Source organism: Hippopotamus amphibius, chromosome 2 (assembly GCF_030028045.1).
Source record: "Hippopotamus amphibius kiboko isolate mHipAmp2 chromosome 2, mHipAmp2.hap2, whole genome shotgun sequence".
Lineage (NCBI taxonomy): Eukaryota > Metazoa > Chordata > Mammalia > Artiodactyla > Hippopotamidae > Hippopotamus > Hippopotamus amphibius.
This window is the reverse complement of record NC_080187.1, coordinates 219715370-219734834: the sequence shown is the minus strand read 5'-3', so window position 1 is coordinate 219734834 and position 19465 is coordinate 219715370.

The window sequence follows — 19465 nt, the reverse complement described above, 5'->3', positions numbered from 1 at the left end:
TGCATGGAGGAGTCAGGCAGCACTCCCCAGCCAGAGAAGCTAATCTGCTCACCCATGGTGGAAGTGGAGGCCAGGCACCAAGGCTTGGGCTTTGGAGAACAGATACCAGGGAGGGAGCTTGGACTGACTGCGTGAGAACAACCTGGGGGGCAGGTGCACCAGCAAGCTAGGAGGGAGTTTGCGGAAAATCCTGGGCCAGACGCACAGGCAGGGGACTTTTGTTTCAGAGTGCTTGGGAGGAACTTCCTGCTCCATGATCTCTCAGGCTGTGAAGCTGAAAGACCCGAGGCTGCTGGATCAAAAGGACTGCCCACTGCACCATGTCCCAGCCCACTCTGCGTGCTGCTGGGTCCAACTGAATGCCCACCCACCTGCCCTCCACCCTGCTCCACCACCCCACTGCCATGCTGCTGGGCCCCATGCCCCACCCACCCGCAGCTGCCAAGGGCCCTGTGTGTAAGGCAAGACACTGGTCACACCCTCCCAGCACTAGGTGAAGCCCACCAACACCAAGGGTCCCACAATCAGTAACAACTTCCTGGGAGAATGCACAGCACACCTCAGGCTCATGCTGACCTCTGCTGCTAAAAGCACTCCCACAGATTTTTGTTAGACTGCCATATCCCTCCCTACCTCCCTGACCTGAAGGTGCAAGTGAGCCCCAATTACCCTCTTTCACCCCCTCTTGCCTGGGTGGGGAACTGGCTCCTGAGAGCAACCCACATACAAAGTAGGGACCAAGACCAAAACTGATCCCTGAGGACTGCAGGACCAAAGAAGAGAAAGGGAAACAGCCACAAGAGGAGCAGATTTAATGCCCACAATAGGCTTGATAGACCCTGTATCTGTGGACCACCTGAATAGATGAGTGTTTCTACAACAGAGACTGTAAACATATGGGGCAACTTGGGACTGTGGGGATAAATACATACAGGACTAATACCAGGTCACACTCTGAGCTCTCCAAAGTCCTCTCTGCAGCAGGTGTAGAGCCCTACCTAGAAGTATTGGAGGACTTCTTGGTATGTTTGTCTTGTTTCTGATTTTAGGTATTTGTTAGTTAAATCTTTACTATATATATTTGTATGTGGATTTGCTCGTAATTGGTATGAGTTCTCTCTTTTTTCTTTTCTTTGCTCTCTCTTTTTCTCTTCTCTTTGGTTTCTTTCCCTCTTCTCTTTTTGCAAGTGCAATTGTGCACATATCTTTGTGTGATTTTGAATGATTAGAGTTGCTTTTACCACCAGTCTTGGGGGTCTGTCTGTCTATCTGCATTCTTACCTTTTCTCTTCCTTTTTTCATTTGCTCTCCTTCTACCTCTTCTTTCTCTGTGTCATGCAGCTTCCAGAGTAGTGATACAGTGGCCAGGGGTTAAACCGGACCTCTGAAACAACAGAGCAGGGTCCAGGACATTGGACCACCACAGAACTCCTGACCCCATGGAATATTAATCAGCAAGTACACCCCCAGAGTTCTCATTCTAAACATCAAGCTCCAAATCCAACCAAAGGCCAGCAAGCTACAGTGCTTGACACCTCAAGCAAAACAGAACATAGATAAGAGGAATTACTACTAGGCAACATAAGGAAAGGAGACAGCAAATACTATAGACAAAATGAGAAAACAAAGAAACACCTTTCAGGCAAAGGAGAAAGATAAAAGCACACAAGACCAAATAAAAGAAGAAGAGATTGGAAAATTCATTTAAAAAATTCAGAGTTATGATAGCAAAGATGATCCAAAATCTTGAAAACAAAACAGAGAAAAAAAACAAACATTTAATAAGGACCCAGAAGAACTAAAGAGCAAACAAACAGTAATGAACATCACAATAACTGAAATTAAAAACACTCTAGATGGTATAAACAGCAGAATAACTGAGGCAGAAGAACAGGTAAGTGAGTTGGAAGATAGAATGGGGGAAAGAGGTACCACAGAGAAGGAAAAAAAGAAAAGAATAAAAAGAATGGAAGACAGTTTCAGAGACCTTGGGGGATAATATTAATCATAGCAACATTCGAATCATAGGTATCCCAGAAGAAGAAGAGAAAAAGAAAGGGTCTAAGAAAATATTTGAGAAGATTGTGGTGGAAAACTTCCCCCACATGGGAAAGGAAATAGTCAATCAAGTCCAAGAAGAGCAGAGAGTCCCATACGGAATAAACACAGGGAGAAACACACTGAAGCACGTTTTAATCCAACTAATGAAAATCAAAAACAAGAAAAAATATTAAAAGCAGCAAGAGAAAAGTAACAAATAATATATAAGGGAAAACCCATAAGGAAAAGAGCTTATCTCTACAGAAAATCTGCAGGCCAGAAGGGAGTAGCAGGAGATAATTAAGCTCTTGAAAGAGAAAAACCTACAGCCAAGAATACTCTACCCAGCAAGAATCTCATTCAGATTTGAAGAAGAAATCACAAGCTTTACAGACAAGCAAAAGTTAAGTGAATTCAGCACCACCAAACCAGCCTTACAACAACTGCTAAAGGAACTCCTCTGAGCATTAAACACAAGAGAAGGAAAAGATCAACAAAAACAAACCCAAAACAATCAGGAAAATGGTAATAGGAAAATACATGTCAATAATCACCTCAAATGTAAATGGATTAAATGCTCCAACCAAAAGACACAGTCTGGCTGAATGGATACAAAAACAAGCCCCTTATACATGTTGTCTAAAGAAACTCACTTCAGATGTAGGGACACATACAGACTGAAAGTAAGGGGATGGAAAAAGATATTCCATGCAAATGGAAGTCAAAAGAAAGCTGGAGTAGCAATACTCATATCATAAAAATTAGACCTTAAAGTAAAAATTATTACAATAGACAAGGAAGGACACTACATAACAATCAAGGGATCAATCCAAGAAGAACATATAACAATTGTATATATCTATGCACCCATCATACAAGCACCTCAATACATAAGGCAAATGATGACAGCCATAAAGGGGAAATCAACAGGAACACAATAATAGCAGGAGAATTTAACATCCCATTACACCAATGGACAAGTCACCCAAACAGAAAATTTAAAATAAGGACGAAGTGAGAGAGTAGCACAGACATATATATACTACCAACTGTAAAACAGATAGTCAGTGGGAAGTTGTTGTATAACAAAGGGAGTCCAACTCGAGGATGGAAGATGCCTTAGAGGACTGGGGCGGGGAGGGTGGGGGGGGGACTCGAGGCGGGGGAGTCAAGGAAGGGAGGGAATACAGGGATATGTGTATAAAAACAGATGATTGAACTTGGTGTAACCCCCAAAAAATAATAAAAAAAAATTTAAAAAAAATAAAAATTAAAAAATGAATAAATAAGGAAACACAAGCTTTAAATGAGACATTAGACAATCATGACTTAATTGATATTTTTAAGACATTCTATCCAAAAACTACACAATACATTTTCTTCTCAAGTGCACCTGGAACACTGTTCAGGATAGATCATATCTTGGGGCATAAATCAAGCCTCAGTAAATTCAAGGAAATTGAAATCGTATCAAGCATCTTCTCCAATCACAATGTCATGAGACTAGTTATCAATTACAGGAAAAAAAACTGTAAAAAATAAAAACACATGGCAGCTAAACAATACTCTATTAAGCAACAAATAAGCCCCTGAATAAATCAAAGAAGAAATAAAAAAATACCTGGAAACAAATGACAATGAAAACATGACTACCCAAAACCTATGGGATGCAGCAAAAGCAGTTCTGAGAGGGAAGTTTATAGCAATACAGTCCCACCTCAAGAAACAAGAAAAATGTCAAAGAAACAACCTAACCTTACACCTAAAACAATTAGAAAAAGAAGAAGAAAAAAACCCCAAAGTGAGCAGAAGGAAAGAAATCATAAAGATCAGATCAGAAATAAGTGAAAAAGAAATGAAAGAAACAATAGCAAAGATCAATAAAACTAAAAGCTAGTTCTTTGAGAAGTTAAATAAAATTGATAAACCATCAGCCAGACTCATTAGTAGAACAAGGGAGAAGACGCAAATCAACAGAATTAGAAATGGAAAAAGAGAAGTAACAACTGACACCGCAGAAATATAAAAGATCATGAGACACTACTGCAATCAACTATATGCCAATAAATTGGATAACCTGGAAGAAATGGATAAATTCTTAGAAAAGTACAATCCTCCAAAACTGAACCAGGATGAAATAGAAAATATCAACAGAACAATCACAAGCACTGAAAATTAGACTGTGATTAAAAATCTCCCAACAAATGAAAGTCCAGGGCCAGATGGCTTCACAGGTGAACTCTATCAAATATTTAGAGAAGAGCTAACACCTATCCTTCTCAAACTCCTCCAAAATATAGCAGAAGGAGGAACACTCCCAAACTCATTCTGAGGCCACCATCACTCTGGTACCAAAACCAGATAAAGATGTCACCAAAAAAAAAGAAAATTATGAGCCAATATCACTGATGAATATAAATGCAAAAATCCTCAACAAAATACTAGCTAACAGAATCCAACAGCACATTGAAAAGATAATACACCATGATCAAGTGGGGTTTATCCCTGGAATGCAAGGATTCTTCAATATACAGAAATCAATCAACGTGATACATCATATCAACAAATTGAAGGATAAAAACCATATGATCATTTCAATAGATGCAGAAAAAGCTTTTGACAAAGTTCAACATCCATTTATGATAAAAAACTCTCCAGAAAATGGGCATAGAAGGAAATTACCTCAACATAATAAAAGCCATATATGAAAAACCAAAAGCCAACATCGTTCTCAATGGGGAAAAACTGGAAGAATTCCCTCTAAGAACAGGAACAAGACAAGGGTGTCCGCTCTCACCACTATTATTCAACATAGTTTTGGAAGTTTTAGCCATAGCAATCAGAGAAGAAAAAGAAATAAAAGGAATCCAAATTGGAAAAGACGAAGTAAAATTGTCACTCTTTTCAGATGACATGATATTATATATAGAAAACCCTAAAGACTCTACCAGAAAACTGCTAGCACTAATTGATGAGTTTAGTAAAGTAGCAGGATACAAAATTAATGCACAGATATCTCTTGCATTCCTATACACTAACAATGGAAGAGCAGAAAGAGAAATTAAGGAAACTCTCCCATTCACCATTGCAACAAAAAGAATAAAATACCTAGGAGTATTTTATTATTGTTAATTGTACACCGTACTATTTGTTCCCAGATATCATGAATAGTAATCTTTACTCAAGGACTTTACCTCCTCTTCTGAGGAAAGGGTAGGTGTGTTTTTTGGTTGTATGCAGGATGGTTTTATCATGTTAGGCAGAATTATGACTTTGTTCTTTTCTCTATTTGGAGATTAAGTATGTTTTATGGTGATGCCTATAGATGTAAAGTTGGCAAGGGGAGATCTGTAATGACCAATTTTATGTGTCAATTTCACTGAGCTAAGGGAAGTGCAGACAGCTCATACCTTTAATTCTGGGTGTGTCTGTGAGGATGTTTCTGGAAAGAATTGGCATTTGACCCAATAGACTAAGTAAAGAAACCCACCATCATCAGTGTAAGTAGACATCATCACATTGAATAGAGGGCCTGCATAGAATAAAAAGGCCAAGAAAGGGCAAATTCCCTCTTTCTCTTCTTGAGCTGGGTGTCCATCTTTCCTTACTCTGAGGCAACAGTGTTATCAGCCTTTGGACACTGGACTTTCATTAGTGGCCCCCTGGTTATCGGGTCTTTGGTCTTGAACTAAATTATATCGTCCACTTTCCTGGTTCTGTAGCTGACAGATTGCAGATTGTGGAACTTCTTGACCTCCATAACTGCATAACCCAATTCCTAAAAATAATATCCTGTTATAAACACACACACACACACACACACACACACACACACTATTGGTCCTGTGGTCCTTTTTCTTGGAGAAATCTAACATTGTATTTCATTGTGAATTGATACATAGTTGTCCATTTAATAAAAGTGACAATAAAACATTTCAAATGCAAATATAAATCTGGGGACTTCCCTGGTGGCACAGTGCTTAAGAATATGCCTGACAGAGAAGAAGTTAGCAGAGTTGGCCATCTCCAGAGACATTCCTCTTAAATCTGAGCCTGCTGGCTTCCCTGTGCAATAGGCACCACCACCACCACCAGGACTCCCATGACTCAGGCAGGGCACTACTGCTGACTCACATGCAAGGGAAGGAGCCACTATTGTACCCTCTCTCTCCCCACACACTGGCGCCTAAAGACAAACAATAAAGGAAGCTCCGCTGGTTGCAGAGCAATACAAAAAGCCTCAAGGGCTGGCCTTCAGGTGCCTTATGTCATGCACCAGTAAAGAACCACACTAAGACCAGATTTCCTATACCTGTGGCAGCCGGCATCCCTGCACATTCAGTGTCACCCCCGGGGCTCCTGCGATCTAAGCAGGGCACTACTGCTGAGTCACACACAGAGAGAGGAGCCACTATCAAAGCCTCTCTCTCCCCACACACCAGCATCTGCAGATGAACAATAAAGGAAACCCTCATGGAGACAGACCCAAGAGTTCCAAGGCAGCCTCAGGACTAGACTCTGGTGGTTGGACCACATGCAGAAGTGGGGACAAAACCAAAGATGACCACCAGGGACAGGGGAACTAAGGAAGAGGTTCTAAACTCTTTCCGTCAGATATACACGCTGCAGGTTAAATCCCTGTGATCATCTAGGTAAACACTATGCCTTGGAATAGCTGAGTAGATGATGAATGTTCCCACAAATGAAAAAGGTCTAGCTCTGGCAGCTGTAGAATTTTGAGCAAGCACACAGGAATTAGGCCAGATCAGAGTCTAAGTGGACCCCAAAGGACCCACAGCAGGTCCAGAGTCCAACCCAGAGGCAGAGAAGGGCCTTTTGGGGAGTCTAAGGTGGCCTGAGACTCAAGGCATGTACAAGGACACTTACAGCTGAGACCCCAAGGAAACCAGAATTGTTATTATTAATTCTATTGATTTGATCCATTCTAGTCTCAGTTCTTCCTTTTGTTTTTTTTAAATTATGATTTTAGTACTAAGGGAACTTAACTGGTTTTATAATATATTTTTATTCTATTTTTTACTTTTATTTTTATTTTCATGCTTTTTATATATTTCTTTTTCTAGGTAGCTTTTCTGTAGTGCTGAGTTTACCTCCACTATCTTCTTTTCTTCTTTATCTTTAATACATTTCTATTTTATTTTTTTCTTTTTCTTTTTATATTTGCAGTTATACTATGCTCTTCTGTTGCTCTGTGTTTTATCCCTTTTATTGTATTTTATTTTATATTATCTTATCTTATTATACATTTAATCAGTATTATTGGTCTGCTCTGTTTCCTTGCTTTATTCTTCAGATAACACACTTCTTTGGGTTTTTGTAATTAGGTTTTGTCTTTATCTTAGTTCTAATTATAATTGTTTGATTTTGTTTGGGAGATCTTCAGTCAATCAGGTTGTTCTCTTGCTCTTTGTTATATTTGGTCCTTGTTTATATTTGGTCTCTGTTATATTTGGTCACTGTTTTCACAATTCTTTTGTTGTTCGTTCTTTCTTTCTTTCTCTCTCTCTCTTTCTTTCTTTCTTTCTTTTTCCTTCTCTACCATACTTGTCAGTTTGTTTTGTTTTCTGCATCAGTCTTTAGTTATTATTTATTTATTTATTTGGTTTTGAATTTTTGTTGGTTTTCCCTTTAATTGCCTGATTGCATTCTGTTTGTTCTGTCTGGTTGTTCTAGTGCTTTATGTTCTCTTGGGCTCATTTTTGTTTTTCTTATGAATGTATGTGTTTCCTTGATTCAGTATTTGTTTTTCTGACTTTACCTTTTACCATTACTTTGGGGCTTGCATAGTCTTTTTTAATCCTCTATATTGCCAGGATGAGCAACCTGTGCAGTCTTGATTCCTCAACCAGAAGTCAAGTCTCAGGGTCTTGGTAGGGAGCACTGAGACCAGGACACTAGACCAATAGAGAGTCTTCAGCCAGAGGGATTATTAATTGCAGAGAACTCTCATGGAGGACTCTATCAGGGTCTAAGACCAACCTTTATGTGACTGCCTGCAACTTCCAATGCTGGATAGCTCACACCAAACTACAAATAGGACATGAACACAACACCATCCAACAGAACACAGACTACCTAAAGCCATACTAAGCTCACAGATACCCTAAAACATACCACCTGACATGGCCCTGTTCATCAGAGGGAAATGACTCAGATCCACACACCAGAAAGTAGGCACCAGACCCTGTAATAAAGACACTGGACCAACCCCACAACAGGGGGCAGAGAACAGAAACAAGAGGAATTACTACTCGGCAGCAAAGGGAAAGGAGACAGCAAATACTATAAACAAGACAAAAAGAGAAAACAAAGAAACATCTTGCAGGCAAAGGAGCAAGATAAAAACCAACAAGAACAAATAAAGGAAGAAGAAATAGGCAAATTGCCTGAAAAAGAATTCAGAGTAATGATAGTAAAGATGATCCAAAATCTCAAAAACAAAATAGAGAAAATACAAGAAATGTTTGATAAGGACCTAGAAAACTAAAGACCAAACAAACACTAATGAACAACAGAATAATTGAAATTAAAAATACTCTAGATGGAAGCAACAGCAGAATAACTGAGGCAGAAGAATCAGTAAGTAAGTTGGACAACAGAATGCTGGAAGTAACTGCCACACAGCAGGAAAAAGAAAAATAACGAAAAGAATGGAAGATAGTCTCAGAGACCTCGATGACAATATTAAGTGCACCAAAATTCAAGTTATAGGCATCCCAGGAGAAGAAGAAAACAAGAAAGGAGCTGAGAGAATATTTTAAGAGATTATAGTTGAAAACTTCCCCAACATGGGACAGGAAATAGTCAATCAAGTGCAAGAAGTGCAGACTTCCATACAGAACAAACCCAAGGAGAAACACACCGAGGCACATATTAATCAAATGAATGGAAATTAAACACGAGGAAAAAATATTAAAAGCTCCAAGAGAAAACAACAAATAACATATAAGGGAAACCCTATAAGGATAATGGCTGATCTTTCTGCAGCAACTCTGTAGGTCAGAAGGTAGTGGCAGGATATATTTAAAGTCTTGAAAGAGAAAAACCTACAGCCAAGAATACTCTACCCAGCAAGAATCTCATTCAGATTTGATGGAGAAATCAAAAGCTTTACAGACAAGCAAAAGTTAAAAGAATTCAGCAGCACCAGACCAGCCTTACAACAATTGCTAAAGGAACTTCTCTAGGCAGGAAATGCAAAAGAAGGAAAATACCTACAAAGACAAACCCAAAACAATTAAGAAAATGGTATTTGAACATACATGTCAACAATTATCTTAAATGTAAATGGATTAAATGCAACAACCAAAAGTCACAAACTTGCTGAATGGATACAAAAACAAGCCCCTTATACATGCTGTCTAAAGAAACTCACTTCAGACCTAGGGACACATACAGACTGAAAGTAAGGGGATGGAAAAACATATTTCATGCAAATGGAAGTCAAAAGAAAGTTGGAGTAACAATACTAATATAGACAAATTAGGCTTCAAAGTAAAGACTATTACAAGAGACAAGGAAGGACACTCCATAACAATCAAGGGATCAATCCAAGAAGAAGATATAACAAGTGTAAAAGTCTAGGCACCCAACATAGGAGCACTCCAATACATAAGGCAAATGCTAACAGTGATAGAAGGGGGAATAGACAGTAACACAATAACAGTAGGGGACTTTAACACCCCACCTACACCAATGGACAGATCACCCAAACAGAAAATAAGGAAACAAAAGCTTTAAATGACACATTAGACTACATCCACTTCATTGATATTTATAAAACATTCCATCCAAAAACTACAGAATACACTTTCTTCTCAAGTGAACATGGAGCATTCTCCAGAATAGATCACATCTGGGTCACAAATCAAGCCTCAGTAAATTTAAGAAAATTTAAAACTTATCAAGTTTCTTCTCTGACCACAATGCCATGAGACTAGATATCAATTACAGGGAAAAAAACCTGTAAAAAATACAAACACATGGATGCTAAACAATACACTATTAAACAACCAAGAAGTCCCTGAATAAATCAGAGAAGAAATAAAAAAATACCTGGAAACAAATGAGAATGAAAACGTGATGACCCAAAACCTATGGGATGCAGCAAAAGATGGAAGCTTATTACAATACAATCCTACCTCAAGAAAAAAGACAAATATCGAATAAACAATGTAACCTTACACCTAAAACAATTACAGAAAGAAGAACAAAACAACCCCAAAGTGAGCAAAAGGAAATAATTCATAAAGATCAGATTAAATAAATGAAAATGAAATGAAGGAAACAATAGCAAGGATCAATAAAGCTAAAAGCTGGTTCTTTGAGAAGATAAACAAAATTGATAAACTATCAGCCAGACTCATTATGAAAAAAGGGAGAAGATGCAAATCCACAGAATTAAAAACGAAAAAGGAGAAGTAACAACTGACACCGCAGAAATACAAAAGATCATGGGAGACTACTACAACCAACTATATGCCAATAAATTGGGTAACCTGGAAGAAATGGATAAATTCTTAGAAAAGCACAACCTTCTAAGACTGAACCAGGACAAAATAGAAAATATGAACAGACCAATCACAATCACTGAAATTGAGACTGTGATTAAAAATCTCCCAACAAACAAAAGCCCAGGACCAGATGGCGTCACAGGCGAATTCTATCAAATATTTAGAGAAGAGCTAACACCTATCCTTCTCAAACTCCTCCAAAATATAGCAGAAGGAGGAACATTCTCAAACTCATTCTACAAGGCCAGCAACTACATTGATAGGAAAACCAGGCAAAGATATCACAAAACAGGAACATTACAGGCCAATATCACTGATGAATACGGATGCAAAAATCCTCAACAAAATACAAGGAAACAGAATCCAACAGCACATTGAAAAGATCATACACCATGATCAAGTGGGGTTTATCCCTGGAATGCAAGGATTCTTCAATATATGCAAATCAATTAATGTGATATATCATATTAACAAATTGAAGGATAAAAACCATATGATAATCTCAATAGATGCAGGAAAAACTTTTCACAAAATTCAACATCAATTTATGATTAAAACTCTCCAGAAAGTGGGCATAGACAGAAATTACCTCAGCACAATAAAAGTCATATATGACAAACCAAGAGCCAACATTATTCTAAATGGTGAAAACCTGAAAACATTACCTCTAAGAATAGGAAAAAGACAAGGGTGCCCATTTTCACCACTATTATTCAACACAGTATTGCAAGTTTTAGCCATAGCAATTAGGGAAGAAAATGAAATAAAAGGAATCCAAATTGGAAAAGAAGTAAAATTGTCACTCTTTACAGATGACATGATATACATAGAAAACCCTAAAGATGCTAGCAGAAAACTTCTAGCACTAATCAATGAATTTAGTAAAGTAGCAGGATACAAAATTAATGCACAGAAATCTCCTGCATTACTATACACTAACATGGAGAAATCAGAAAGAGAAATTAAGGAAACTCTCCCATTTACCACTGTAACAAAAAGGCTAAAACACCTATGTTTAAACCTGCCTAAGGAGGCCAAAGATCTATATGCAGAAAACTATAAGACACTGATGAAAGAAATCAAAGACAACACAAACAGATGGAGGGACATACCAGGTTCTTGAATTGGAAGAATCAACATTGTGAAAATGACTATACTATCCAAAGTAATTTACAGATTCAATGCAATCCCTATCAAATTACCAACGGCATTTTTCACAGAAATAGAACAAGAAATTTTATGATTTGTTTGGAAATGCAAAAGACACTGAATAGCCAGAGCAATCTTGAGAAGGAAAGACAGAGCTGGAGGAATCTGGCTCCCTGACTTCAAACTATACTACAAGGCCACAGTGATCAAGACAGTACAGTACTGGCACAAAAACAGAAATGTAGATCAGTGGAACACAATAGAGAGCCCAGAGATAAACCCACACACATATGGGCACCTCTTTGACAAAGGAGGCAAGAATATACGGAGAAAAGATAGGCTTTTCAATAAGTGGTGCTGGGAAAATTGGACAACTACATGTAAAAGAATGAAATTAGAACACTTCCTAACACTATACACAAAAATAAACTCAAAATGGATCAAATACCTAAATGTAAGGCCAGACACTATAAAACTTTTGGAGGAAAACATAGGCAGAATACTATGACATAAATCAAAGCAAGGTCCTTTTTGACCCACATCCTAGAATATTATCGAAAATAAATAAATGGGACCTAATAAAAGTTAACAGCTTTTGCACAAGAAAAGAAACCATAAACAAGACAAGAAGACAACCCTCAGAATGGGAGAAAAATTTGTCAATGAAGCAACTGACAAAGGATTAATCTCCAAAATATACAAGCAGCTCACGCAGCTCAACATCAAAAAGCAAATGACCCAATGCAAAAATGAGCAGAAGACCTAAATAGACATTTCTCCAAAGAAGACATGCAGATCGCTTACAACACATAAAAAGATGCTCAACATCACTAATCATTAGAGAAATACAAGTCAAAACCACAATGAGGTATCACCTTACATCGGTCAGATTGGCCATCATCAAAAAATGCAAACACGGAAAATGCTGAAGAATCGAAGAAAAGGGAACCCTCATGCACTGTTGATGGTAATGTAAATTAGTACAGCCACTATGGAAAACAGTATGGAGGTTCCTTAAAAAACTAAAAATGGAACTACCATATGGTCCAGCAATCCCATTACTGGGCATACACCCGGATGAAACCATAATGCAAAAAGAAATGTGTAAGGCAATGTTCATTGCAGCACTATTTACAATAGCCAGGACATGGGAGCACCTAAATGTCCATCAACTGATGAATGGATAAAGATGATGTGGCACATATATACAACGGAATATTACTCATCCATAAAAAGGAATGAAATTGAGTTATTTGTAGTGAGGTGGATGCAACTAGAGTCTGTCATACAGAGTGAAGTAAGCCGGAAAGAGAAAAACAAATACCATACACTAATTCATATATATGGAATCTAAAAAAAAAAAAAAAAAGGTACTGATGAACCCAGGGACAGGGCAAGAATAAAGATACAGATGTAGAGAATGGACTTGAATACACAGGGTTGGGGCCAAAGGGGAAGCTGGGATGGAGTGAGAGAGTAGCATAGACATATATACACTACCAAATGTAAAACAGATAGCTAGTGGGAATCTGCTGCGTAACAGAGGGCAATCAGCTTAATGATTGGTGATGACTTAGAGGGGTGGGATAGGGAGGTTGGGAAAGAATTGCGGGAGGGAGGGGATATAGGGATATATGTATAAATACAGCTGATTCACTTTGTTGTACAGCAGAAACTGGCACAACAGTGGAAAGCAATTATACTCCAACAAAGAGTTTTTAAAAAATAACAGAATATGCCTGTCAATGTAGGGGACACAGGTTCAATCCCTGGTCCAGGAAGATCCCGCGTATAGAGGAGCAACTAAGCCCATGCACCACAACTACTAAGCCTGCACTCTAGAGCCTGGGAGCCACAACTACTGAAGCCTGCCTGCCTAGAGCCCAGGATTCACAACAAGAGAAGACACCGCAATGAGAAGCCAGCATGCTGCAACAAAGAGTAGCCCCCATTCGCCACAACTAGAGAAAGCCCGTGCCCAGAAATGAAGACCCAATGCAGCCAAAAATAAATAAATAAATAAATAATAAATCTTATTTTATATTGGATACAATTTAGCTCTTTTAACAATATCCCTCTATTCTATTAACTAATCAAGGGAGTGATAAAGGCAACCTGGAAAGTGAGATATTATTTTGAATAAGTCACATAATCTTTGTTTTACATTACTCAAAAGTCAATGCAAACCTTTTTACAATCTCCTATTCAAAACAGACATGCAGCCTAAAAAACTTTGTCACTTTAACAAAGAGAAAATCAAACTATTTGTATCAATACATTATTGGGATCATTTAAAACTGAGGCTTATATAAACATATGCATTTCATCTTAGCTAGCTTTGACCTCACAACGTAATACTCCTTTCAAGAACTGTTTGTTAACAGATCCAAATATTTTTAGCCTCTCTGTACCATATAAAAATAAGAAGCCAAAATTATATAAAATTAAACATACGCTTAATAATGAATGTTTCAGTACTTTACCTTATTTTGAAATTATTTAGATATTCAATGGATATCTATCACTTAACTTTGTATAATTATAAATTTAGAAGTTTCCAAATACATTTTGGGAACAATTTTTATGAAGACATATTACAAAACACAATTAGTGTTGAAATAAAGTTTGTCCAAATAATGATTCAATTTTGTTTAATTTAATGTATCATTTGTACAGTTTTAAACATATACTGTATATAATATTAGTTTATTTGACTAGTAAACCCAAGCAGAATAGAAATGTATGCTTGCATTATATTTAATGTTGACAACTCTAAACATATATCTGTATTATTAAGTCAACAATATTGAAATAGTCATATTTACCAAAGACTTACCCATCCCCTGTAAATCTGGACAACCTTTGAGTTGGTGCCTATATTTCTGGGAATTTAGGAAGATTTAATATATAAGTGCTTATTTCTCTCTAAACCAATTAGGATAGAATTCCTTTAAGGGGTTTTATAGATTAATGAATTAATACCATCAGGAGAAAGAGGAAAAATACACACACACACACATATACAAACACACACACACACTTAGAGACCTTATGGTTTTTATTTTTAAAACCTTAGCCATGAGTCAGGCATAAATATAACAATAAAAACTCACTAGTTTATAGAATTGTTTTCTTTTTTGCTCCATTTTGTATTTTTTATTGGAAAAGCACTTATGGCAAATGGTTTAAAGTTAAAGGTTAACTGTTCAATATCAGGGCTGAAGCTTTTTACCAATGTTTATCGAGGGAACTTTGAGATTTTCTTTGCTTAGATATGTAATCTTATAGATGCTGTGTACTACATTTTAGGCAAGAGACTGAGGTGACAGCAAGTAGTTCTCTGGATGTCTCCAAAGTCCCATCTAAGTGGATAAAATATCCAGGAGCTGGAGTTAGAAAAGTCTACACAGAGTAAACAGACAGGTACATGTATATATATGTAAATGTATATATACACATATATATATATATGTAACTGAAGCACTGTGCTATACACCAGAAGCTAACACAACATTGTAAATCAACTATACTTCAAAACAAAAACAAAAACAAAAACAAAAAAATCCTCCCATTGGAGGAGCAGAATCAAATAGAGAGAACAAAGATGATTCAAAAAGAGCCAGAATTATCAAAAAGACAAGAGAGAACATATGCTGATGAGGGTGTGGAGAAAAGGGAACCCTTGTGCACTGTTGATGGGAATGTAATTTGGCACAACTGCTACAGAAAACAGTATGGCAGTTCCTCAAAAAACTAAAATCTGACTATCATATGATCCAGCATTTCCACTTCTGGGTATTTATCTGAAGAAAATGAAATCACTATCTCAAAAAAAAAAATATCTGCACCCTCATGTTCACTGTAGCACTATATACAATATCCAAGACATGGAAATAACTTGTGTCTACTGTCAGATACACAGATAAAGAAAATGTGAGACAAAGATACACATACACACAAAGGAATATTATGCAGCCATAAAAATGAGGAAATCCTACCATTTGTGACAACATGGATTGACCTTGAGGACATTATGCTAAGTTATGTAAGTCAGAGAAAGGCAAATAATGTATGATATCACTTATATGTGGAATATAAAACAAAAACAAAGGAACTCATAGATCAGAGAAAAAATTGGTGGTTGTCAGAAGTGGGGGGTGGGGGTGGGTGAAATGGTCAAACGTAGTCAAAAGGTACAAACTTTCATTTATAAGATAAATAAGCCCTGGGGATGTAATGTACATTGTGATGTTAAGGATACTGTATTGAATATCTGAAAGTGGGGAAGAGAGAGAGTAAACCTTAAAAGTTCTCAGCACAATAAAAACATTGTAACTACTTGCAGTGATGAATGTTAACAAAGTGCACGATGATATATATATCTTATTGTGTTGTACACCTAAAACTAATACAATATCATATGTCAATTTTATCGCAGTTTTAAAAAGAGCCAAGAATTTTTTTTTTTTTTCAGGGCCAGGATTCTGGGAATGACCCCTGCTCAAAACAAGGAGCCAGCAAGGACTTTCATTCCAGCACACACAAGAAGTCTGAGACTCTAACCTCACCCTTGACAGTGTACTCAGAATTGTAAGAATCAAAATCTTTCCTCATCATGCTTCAACAGACATCTGTCCAGAGCACTGGATCAGGAGCTAGACTCACCACCATATACCAAAACTGGCAAGAGGAATGGAGATCAGACAAAGATCTCTACACAGCTGAGAGGTCTGTCAAGTCCAAGTGGCCAGTGGCTCTTCTGATCCAGATCCCAGCCCTGGAGCCAGATTAACTGTCAAAGATAAACAAACCTGACTCCAGATAAAGGTGTAAGCACAGATTTTCATCAGAAACATACTGTTGTCATAGGGAAAGGGCCGAGTGTGAACTAAACTCCACTTCTGTTTGCTCAGAGACAACTGAGCATTTTCAAGGGATAATGAGGGAAAAGGAGGAGGGGGTGTGGGGAGGGGGCACTCAGTAGAGTCAGGAAAGTGGAAAGCTACAGAAAGTGGGAAAGGAGTGCTGTTCCCTGTAACCCATCTGGGTTTGTAAACCAGCACTTATCAAACTTAGGCTCCTATAGAGACAGGGTGGAGCAAACAGTAAATTCCTTTGGCTGAGTTTTCTCAGGCCAGTGCTTCAGTGGGGGCGGGGAAGGTCCAGGGTTAACCTAGGGAGGCAGCCTGGGCTGTTAGAAAGTGTTTTTTTCAAGTCTTTATAGGACCAAGTTGAGGCTGAGTCCAGAGGAGGGCTCAGAGGTGCCGGGCTAGAGTTTTGTCAGAGAAAATCTTTGTTAGAGGCAATACGCCAACAAAGGGGGCGGGGGAGGGGAAGGGGGTCAGAAGAAGGGTGGGAGGAAGGAAGAAAAAAACCTAAAGCTGAGAACGATTAAACAAAGCTAAAGTAAATATTATCTACACTTGATAGACAAAGTATTAATAATCTACCAATATTAGATTTGGCAAACTATTGTTACATCACCCCATCAAAGAGCTGATGAAGAGAATGCAGCAGGGAAGCGCTCTGCGGTGAGACGAGGAAGAAAACCACAAGGATTGTATCAGGAAATCAGAGAGCCTCCAAGAGTAAACAGAAGCACAGAGGGATCCGGGAGCCAGTGAGAAGGGGCCCGTAAAAGCCCGCCCACCCGCAGACCCCGGCACCCGGGCGCCCCCTGCCGACCTCACCTGTCCCGCTCCCAGTTAGGTCCCTCCTGCGAGGGGCGGTGGACTGGCTTCCACCGTAGTTTCCCATTAAGCCTGCGGTTCGCTCCCGCCCGTGGAGGCTAGATGGCGCTGTGAACCTGCGGATTCAAACCTTAGGACCAGTGCATGCATCCTGCCTACACGTGCAAAATGATCTAGGGCAGCGTCCCCTACCTTTTTGGCACCAGGTACCGGTTTCGCGGAAGACAATTTTCCACAGAGAAGGGGGAGTGGGGATGGTTCAGGAGGTAATGCCAGCGATGGGGAGTGACAGATGAAGCTTCTCTCACTAGCCACCACTCCCCTTCTGCTGTGCAGCCCCATTCCTAACAGGCCACTGACCACTATTGGTCTGCAGCTGGCTATGGTCCGTGGTCCCCAGCCGTTGGGGACCCCGGACCTAGGGGACAGCAGGCTGCACTCGGGTGGGGCGGGGAGGGCATGAGGGAGGAGACAGACAGGTGAACAGGGCACTCAAGGTTCCTGCCTTGAAGCTGAGAACTCGCTCTGCCCCCTCCACTCTGGCTCCTCCTGAGGCCCAGAACCCCTCCTGCTAACATCCAGGGACCTCCCCAGTGGAGGGACCACCCTCATTTGTTATGACTGCCTTCCCGACAGGCAGACCACATGGGCCTGGGGTAACTGTCAAGGAGCAAGACCCAGACCTTCCAAATTCCTCAACACACACGCTCTCCTCTGTGGGTTGTGCCTGCCTCACTTCCTCACCTTCCTCCCTGTCTCACCTGACCAGTTCCATCAAGCTCTGCCCTTCATGTCCTGACATCTTCACAAGTCACTGCTCCTGGTGTGCCCTCAGATGCGTTGACCTCCTTACATGCCCTTGCCTGTGGCAAAGACACACTTTTTTCCTCTCCCCTCCCTTCCCCCAGTTTCCCTCACTGCTCACACAAGCACTGCCTCAGATGTGCTTCTCCAAGAGGACTTCCTGTGCGTCCCATTCCAGGTCTGATTCTTGTCCTCTGGGTTCCCAAGCACAACTCTCTACCCACAGTTTAGTTTTCTGAATCCCCACTGGACTGAAATCTCAGAGAATGTGGAACTTGATCTGTGTTAATCCTCCAGGACTCCCCTCACATGTAGTGGACACAAAGTGACAAAGAACAGTCTCTTTTCATTGAAATTCAAAACCAAGTAAGGTGGGACTTCGCTGGCGGCACAGTGGTTAAGAATCTGCCTCCCAATGGAGAGGACACGGGTTCAGTCCCTGGGCTGGGAAGATCCCACATACCAGCGAAGCAACTAAGCCCTTGTGCCACAACTACTGAGCCTGCGTTCTAGAGCCAGAGAGCCACAACTACAGAAGCCCACGCATCTAGATCCTGTGCTCCACAACAGGAGAAGCCACAGCACTGAGAGGCCTGTGCATTGCAACGAAGAGTAGCCCCCCTTGCTGCAACTAAAGAAAGCCCATGCAGCAATGAAGACCCAATGTAGCCAAAAATAAATAAATAAAATTTATGAAAAAAAGGGGGAAATACTTTAAAGAAACAAAACAAAAACAAAAAATAAAGCCAAATAAGGCTATTTCAGTCTCTCACATTTCTCACCTCTAGTTTTGCTGAATTCCCTATAACACAGCCCCATATTTCTGCAAGTATGAACAGGAATTGAATCTGAATATCCTCCCCTAAGGAGTCAGCACTGCAGGGTGAGACTCCTGCTCCTTCCCAAACCACCACCCTATTAATAAATCACTGTGACACACAGGGCTCCTTTCCACCTCCTTTGCACCCACTGTTTCCTTCTGGGTGGGAAATCTCACCTTGATGAATCCAAGTGAAGTATGCATTCTCCAAGAATCAGCTCAGAAATTGGTGCCCCTCTTATAAACCATTTCAAACATCAACGTTAAGTTTCATCCATTTTGATATGCACATTTTCTTACATTTTCCATTCTAGAGGAAAAAAAAAACACTTCTTATAATTAATGGCATCTCACAGAGCATGCATTCATTTCATATACACACAAAAACCTGTTTGAAAACCTTCTGTTGTCATTTTCTGGAAAATGTT